Source organism: Propithecus coquereli, unplaced genomic scaffold (assembly GCF_000956105.1).
Source record: "Propithecus coquereli isolate 6110/MARCELLA unplaced genomic scaffold, Pcoq_1.0 Scaffold431, whole genome shotgun sequence".
NCBI classification, from domain to species: Eukaryota; Metazoa; Chordata; class Mammalia; order Primates; family Indriidae; genus Propithecus; species Propithecus coquereli.
In genome coordinates, this window is record NW_012150075.1 from 520,619 (window position 1) to 527,113 (window position 6,495).

Sequence of the window (6,495 nt, forward strand, 5' to 3'; positions counted from 1 at the left end):
CACAGCAAAATCCTAATAGGAGTTATTTGTGGTATCATAATTATTGGGGATTTCTATTTCTTCATACCAATGTGAGTTTTCTAAAGTTAGTGCTATGAGCATGTATACATTTTCAGTGAAAAAATTAAATTACTTAAATATGGCTTAGTAGGTTTTTGTGAAATCCAGTAAAATACATTTTAAACACATTCATACCAGAATTTCAGGAATATTGTTTGCAAAACATTGTTATAGGAAGACGATGACTGCAGAAGGTTGGAAATAGTGAAGAAACACATAGACGATGTAGGATATATTTATGAGGAGGGTAATATTGTTTCTTTCTTTTTCTTTCTTTCTTTCTTTCTTTCTTTCTTTCTTTCTTTCTTTCTTTCTTTCTTTCTTTCTTTCTTTCTTTCCTTCTTTTCTTTCTTTTCCTCTTTTTTTTCTTTTTTTCTTTCTATGCTGTCCTGACTTTGAGGGCCTAGCTAGAGTTTGGCCTGTTGTCCTTCTCAAGCAGCCTATAAAATCTACATCCTAAAATCTCACATGCTGGATCACTAAACACTCCCCAAATCACCCCAAAACCAGGTCCAAAACCTTTCTCACCCCTCCCCACTTGCCATACATAACCTGTCTCCTACAGCCCCAGCCCGAACTTACCCTGTTCCCAGGAGCCACTTATCCCTGCCTGGCAGCCTTTTTGCTTTTGCAGCTGAAAGTAATATAGTTCTGCCTTTCATCTATATAAGTGTCAGTGCGTTGTTCCTCGCCATCCAGTATTTACATCTTAAAGTCTTTAAATCTTATGAAACAAAGAAGTGCACGTGTCTGTACATATTAAGTGCATACATACGTATCTTTTCCCCCACAACATCTGCTCAAGTCTTCATTATCTCTATGCTTAACTGTTAAAACCCCCTTCTAATCCGAACTATCCATCCTCCACTTTAAGATCCCTAACATTCTTTATAAAAGAAATCACATTGTTAGGCCATTGCTTAAAAACTCTTTGTGTTGGCTTACAAACAGTTTCAGGTCTGACTCCACATTAGTTTTTCTGTCCTTCATATGTGCATATTACTGGACCACAAGGATCTTTGCACCTGTAAAGCTCTTTGACAGTACTATTTCTACTGCCCGTGTTATCTTTGTCATATCCACCTTGAAATTCCCTAGTTGTTCAAAAACTAATACTAATATATCTTCAACCCCTAGGATAAAATTAATAGCTTCTGATTCTCTAACTGCAGTACTTAGGAAACACCACCATAATGTGACCTCTCACCATCTATCATATTTTCGTGTGGCTACATTTTCATTTCCCGACTATAAATGGAGTTTCTGAGATTAGCAATTGTAGCTTATTTTTCCCTGTATTCCCTCCCAATTATCAATTGCCTGGCAGGTAGAGAACATCTAATAATTGTTTTTACTCAGTTGAATTGACTATAACTATATACACACCATTAGTTAGAATATACATACCAATTTGAGAATGAAATCACTTTCATTAAAAGTCTTTCTGAAACTAAAAGTTTTGGAGAAATAACAAGGAAACTGGGTGAGATCTTTTTTCCCCCCTTGTGACACAGCAAATATATTAGAGGTAGCTGTCCTAATGCTTTATATGGCCCAGAAATAGTAAAATATTGAAATGCAGAGACACTTCAATAGAATTTAAGCCCAGAAATCATAAATTCAAGGTTTCTTTCAGGTAGTACTTAACCTAAAGTTATTTTTTTCCATTTAAAATCAGGGAGATTTATACACAACATCCATCAGGAAAAAATGGTAAAGAGAATGTCATTTTGACAGTATTTAGAAGGATGGATTTATATTTGAAGAGAATCATATCTTCAAAATCCTGAATTTTTATAAGTTTATTCAGTACTGTAGAGACAGAAAGTGCTCGATCAAGATAAATAGACATGAATCTTTCATATTTTATAGAAAGAACATTCTAGAAATGATAGGTGGTGTGAAAACTCAGGACAATTAAAAAAAATGCTCTGAGACCAAGATTTAATGAACCCAGTAATAACCTACAGGATCAGGACAGGCTCTGGGCCAGAGTGGGAATGCAAATGAGAGAAGTAGGTGAAAGAAGGTAGAGCAACCTTATAAGACAGCCATATTCTGCTCAAAGAATTCTCCAAATGTGTTCATGAAACAGAGGTGGAATATAGCCCCAAATTATGTTGTAAGAAAATGTGTGTGTATGTATGTATAACATATACATAGTTGTGTCTGTGATTATATATGTATGTATTATATGTATGCATATATTACATATTCCCACTAATTCAATATATGCAGTTTATTGCAAAGTATTACTCAATATACTAGCTATTAAATACCAACTTTAATGACCTTCCTTATCGTATGGGTAAAGTGACACTTGTGGATATGAGACTGAGACTGCAAAGAGGAGTTTAGGTAAACAGCAGTCTGGATCAGCACTCTTTCCTCACATCGAAATCAGATAATCTAAATAATATCTTCCACATGAACTCTAAATTTTGGTTTCTATATACTTATATATATATATATATATATAAATATCATATTATTTAAAATTGTCACTCAAAATTCTAATCTTACTACTGTCTCCATGTCGCTTTTTACAAATCCTAAGAGCTAAAATATATAATATTGTTAATAAATACAAATAATTGTGTTATAGATCCTGCTTCTACTCCTCAATATGCTTCATAATAACTGAATTTCAGTGCAAATGTGACTTAGCACACATTAATAATAAAGGAATACATGAAATAACATCTGCAAATAATGTTGTTGCTCCATTGCAGTTGCTCCCTACATACCAAAATAACATATGACTAGAGGCAGCATTTAACACAAGTCTCTGGAGGACACTTTGTTATTTGCAGTGAGAAAAGGGAAAATGAAGCCCATTTGTGAGTGGCAGAGATGAGACTCTAACATGTTTGAATTACCATTTTTGGTTTCTTTCCACCATTTATTTTATAAAACACGAGCATCCAGTTCATAGAGACCTTATGCTAGAATTCTCTAGCTATGAGTAACAGATGGCAGTTTGTGGGGTGGTTGGGACATGGAGCAACAGGAGCTCAATATTCTGTATTTACTCATTCTCGGAGCTGATAAGCATTTGAGAAGCTTTGCAGTTGACAAATGTGCAAATAGAAATAACAAGTCATATTGGTCAACAGCTTTTATTTTCAATTTTATTCTATGAGTCATGAGATTTGGGGTATCAGAAAATATTGAAAAATAATATATATGTATATGTCTGTATAAACATATATATTGATTTGATGCAATATTTTCACAGGAAATAGTTGATTGTCTCATTATTTTTAAGGATAAATAAAAGACTATCAAAATATGTATTATAATGTATGTTTAAAAAGAAGAGGAAATGATATTTCAAAACCTATTATTAGCACATGAAAGAAAATAAGAATACAAAAAGATGTCTTTTGAATGTGTGTAACTCAAAATATTGATTTAATTATTTAGTTGTCTCAAACATTGATTTAGTTGTTTTTTATTTTGGTGCTTAAAAATTTGGTTGTTTATGTCTTTGGAATAACTAAATTAGTCTGCAATCTGCCTATTGATAATAAGAAAATAATGTGTCTATTGCACATCATGTCAAACCATAATTATATGAACATTTGCACACAGTTAATTTTGTTTGTATTCACTTAGAAATACCTGCTGGGTAGGGATTATCATTACATTCAGGATATGCCTGATTTGCCAAAAGGCCAGAAATATCACTCAGCATATTAAATTCTCTCAGCAGCTGAAGTGCATTTAGAAAGAAAGAAAATGAGGCATCTTCATCATTTGAAGGAAAATCTTAGCTAATTTTCAAACACTTTATATATATAAATTTATGCATCCAATTTACATATATATAAGACACTGTTTTCAGTTCATTTGATATTTGAGCGATCTTACCTACATAATTCTATTGACAATGGAAGATCAGGAAAAAAAAAACAAAAAACAATTGGGGCTTAAGTTCATCTTTCGTTTATCTAATTCACACACTGAACAAACTTCTCAATTTACAATAGAGAATTAACAGAATCCTAGGCACTAATTAGAGACTTTTAAGGAGAACTACCTAATTCTAGGCTCTATCACAAAGTCAGTTGGAAAAAATAGTATTTCAGGATGATTGCCTAAAGATTGTACTATATCTACACATCTGGAGACAATTTACTTCTAAAAGGCTTACACTACCCTTACCTTAATTAAACATTTTAGTATTACAAAACAAGATTTTTGGGGAAGTCACAACTGCCAAAGGAAATGAGTGCGTAATATCAGGGATGTTGAGGACATTATTACTTACCATTGAATTATTAGTATGACCCCAGCCAATTAAGTCACATTTGAAAAGGGTTTGTTTTGGTAATTATTCAGTACTAGGAAAGCTTGACATTCTACGTTCCTCCCTGTGCTAGGCAGAACGGCCCCTAAAATACGTTTATTTCCTAGTTCCTAAAATCTGTGATTACATGATAATATTTGGAAAAGAAATTTTGCAGATGTAATTAAGGTTGAGGATTTTCAAGTAAAAAGATTAACCTGAAATATACAGATGGGTCCAATCTAGTCACAGGAACCTTTAAAAGCCAAGGAGTATCTGCAGCTAGAGCGGAAGAAATCTGGCAAAAGAGAAGTCAGAGAGGCTCAAAGCATGAGAAGAACTTATTAATAACATGCTGTGGCTGGTTTGAACATTAAGAGGATGAAGTGAACAGGATCACAGGTGATCTTAGGCAGCAGCGGGAGCGTGTCCCAGACAATAGCAAGCCAGGATACCACAGGGACCTTGGCCAGAAACCTTGCAAGAAACTGAATCCTGCCAACAGCCTGAACGGTCTTGGAAGCAGATTCTCTCTCAGAGTTTGCGGATAAGAGCCCAGGGCAACCAGCACCTTGATTTTGGGCCTGTGAGACCTGGAACAGAGGAACCAGTTGAGCCCACCAAGACTTCTGACCTACAGAACTGTGAGATGATATGTTTATATTGCTTTAAACAACTAAATCTGTGCTGGATTTGCTACAAAAGCAATAGAAAACTAACACACTGACCCACAGGAAAGAACCAGCTTCCTATTTTGGATAAGGAGCAACGTATCCCATTATAGTCTCTTTTTTGTTGCCTATAAATATGCTCACACCTAATTTTAAATAGGATCTTTATCTCCAGCATAGGTGTCTTTTTCATTTCATGCATCTTAATTTTTTCCCCTAAATATTTTTATAATTTAATCATGTTTGTGTTCTCATTTAAAAAAAATGTATTAAGCTACAATATCCTCTTTAGACATAAATGAGATATAACTGCAAAAATGTTAAATTAATTTTATGTTTTTATCCATATTTTTATCATTGTGAAATATGTAAGTAGTGTTTACAGGAATATACAAAATGCAAAGTAAAATAAATTAGGATTGTTTGTCATGGAGGTCAATTGTGTTTTATAACCAATATCCATTTCCTCTGCCTTTGGTGACAGTAGACAGCAAAAATAAATATCTTGGGATTTAGCTCTCCTGCTTTACATGAGATCTTGATGGTAATGTCATAGCATATGTAGTATTACTTTAATGAAAGGAATAGCCCCTAAGCTTTCTGGAGGAACACGGTTAACGGTTTGAGTCTCTGTTTTTACATACTCTATTTTAGCAGATCCATGTAGGTGAGCCTTTTCAACCCATCCTCAATATTTTGCCTAGGATATTTTGGCATCACCATCTAACTTAATGTTAACTATCCATTTTTCTAAGCTTTGTCGAAACAAAAGAAAGAGTTAAACAGAAAAGGAAGACTTTATTCAAGGGTATTGTCATAGGGAGAGGGTCTCTGTAGAGACCAGAATGCAGTATGAATTCAATTTCATTGAAACAAAGGAAAGATAGTTTTTAAAAGCTAGAGAGGGTGGTCAGAGGGAAGATCTTAGGCCATCTGTATTTGTTGACTTACATAAAGGAAAAGTAAGCTTCTCTTGTCTTCACATCTTCAGGACAGGATGTAGTTTTATACCTTGAAACAAGGTGCCAGTTGAGAAAGTCAGGCTCTTACCCTCTGATAGAGACCGGGAGATGGAGTTGTATTTTCCTTGATGAATATATTTCAAAGGGACAGTTGGTAGGTCCCTAAGAAGACATTCTTGGGTTGTAAAACTATAAAAAGGCTTTTAAAAAGATTTACATCACAAAAAGGCAGATAAATAATTTATAATTAAGAGTTTTCTCGATTTAATTTTCCAAGAAAAGGGTGGTGGCGGTGGGGGCTAGAGTCAGGAAGAAGCTTGTCTAAGGTTAAATCAAGGTGAAAGGAAGGTTAAGGCTGTCTCGGTCACTTTCGGTGGTATGTCAGAAGCATCTCCAAATGTCCTTCATTAGATGTGGAATCCTGAATCATGGGTGAGTTTCTCCAATGTCAATAAACTCTGCTTTACCAGTTTAAAATCTGTACCCCCCACCATACACACGCACACACACA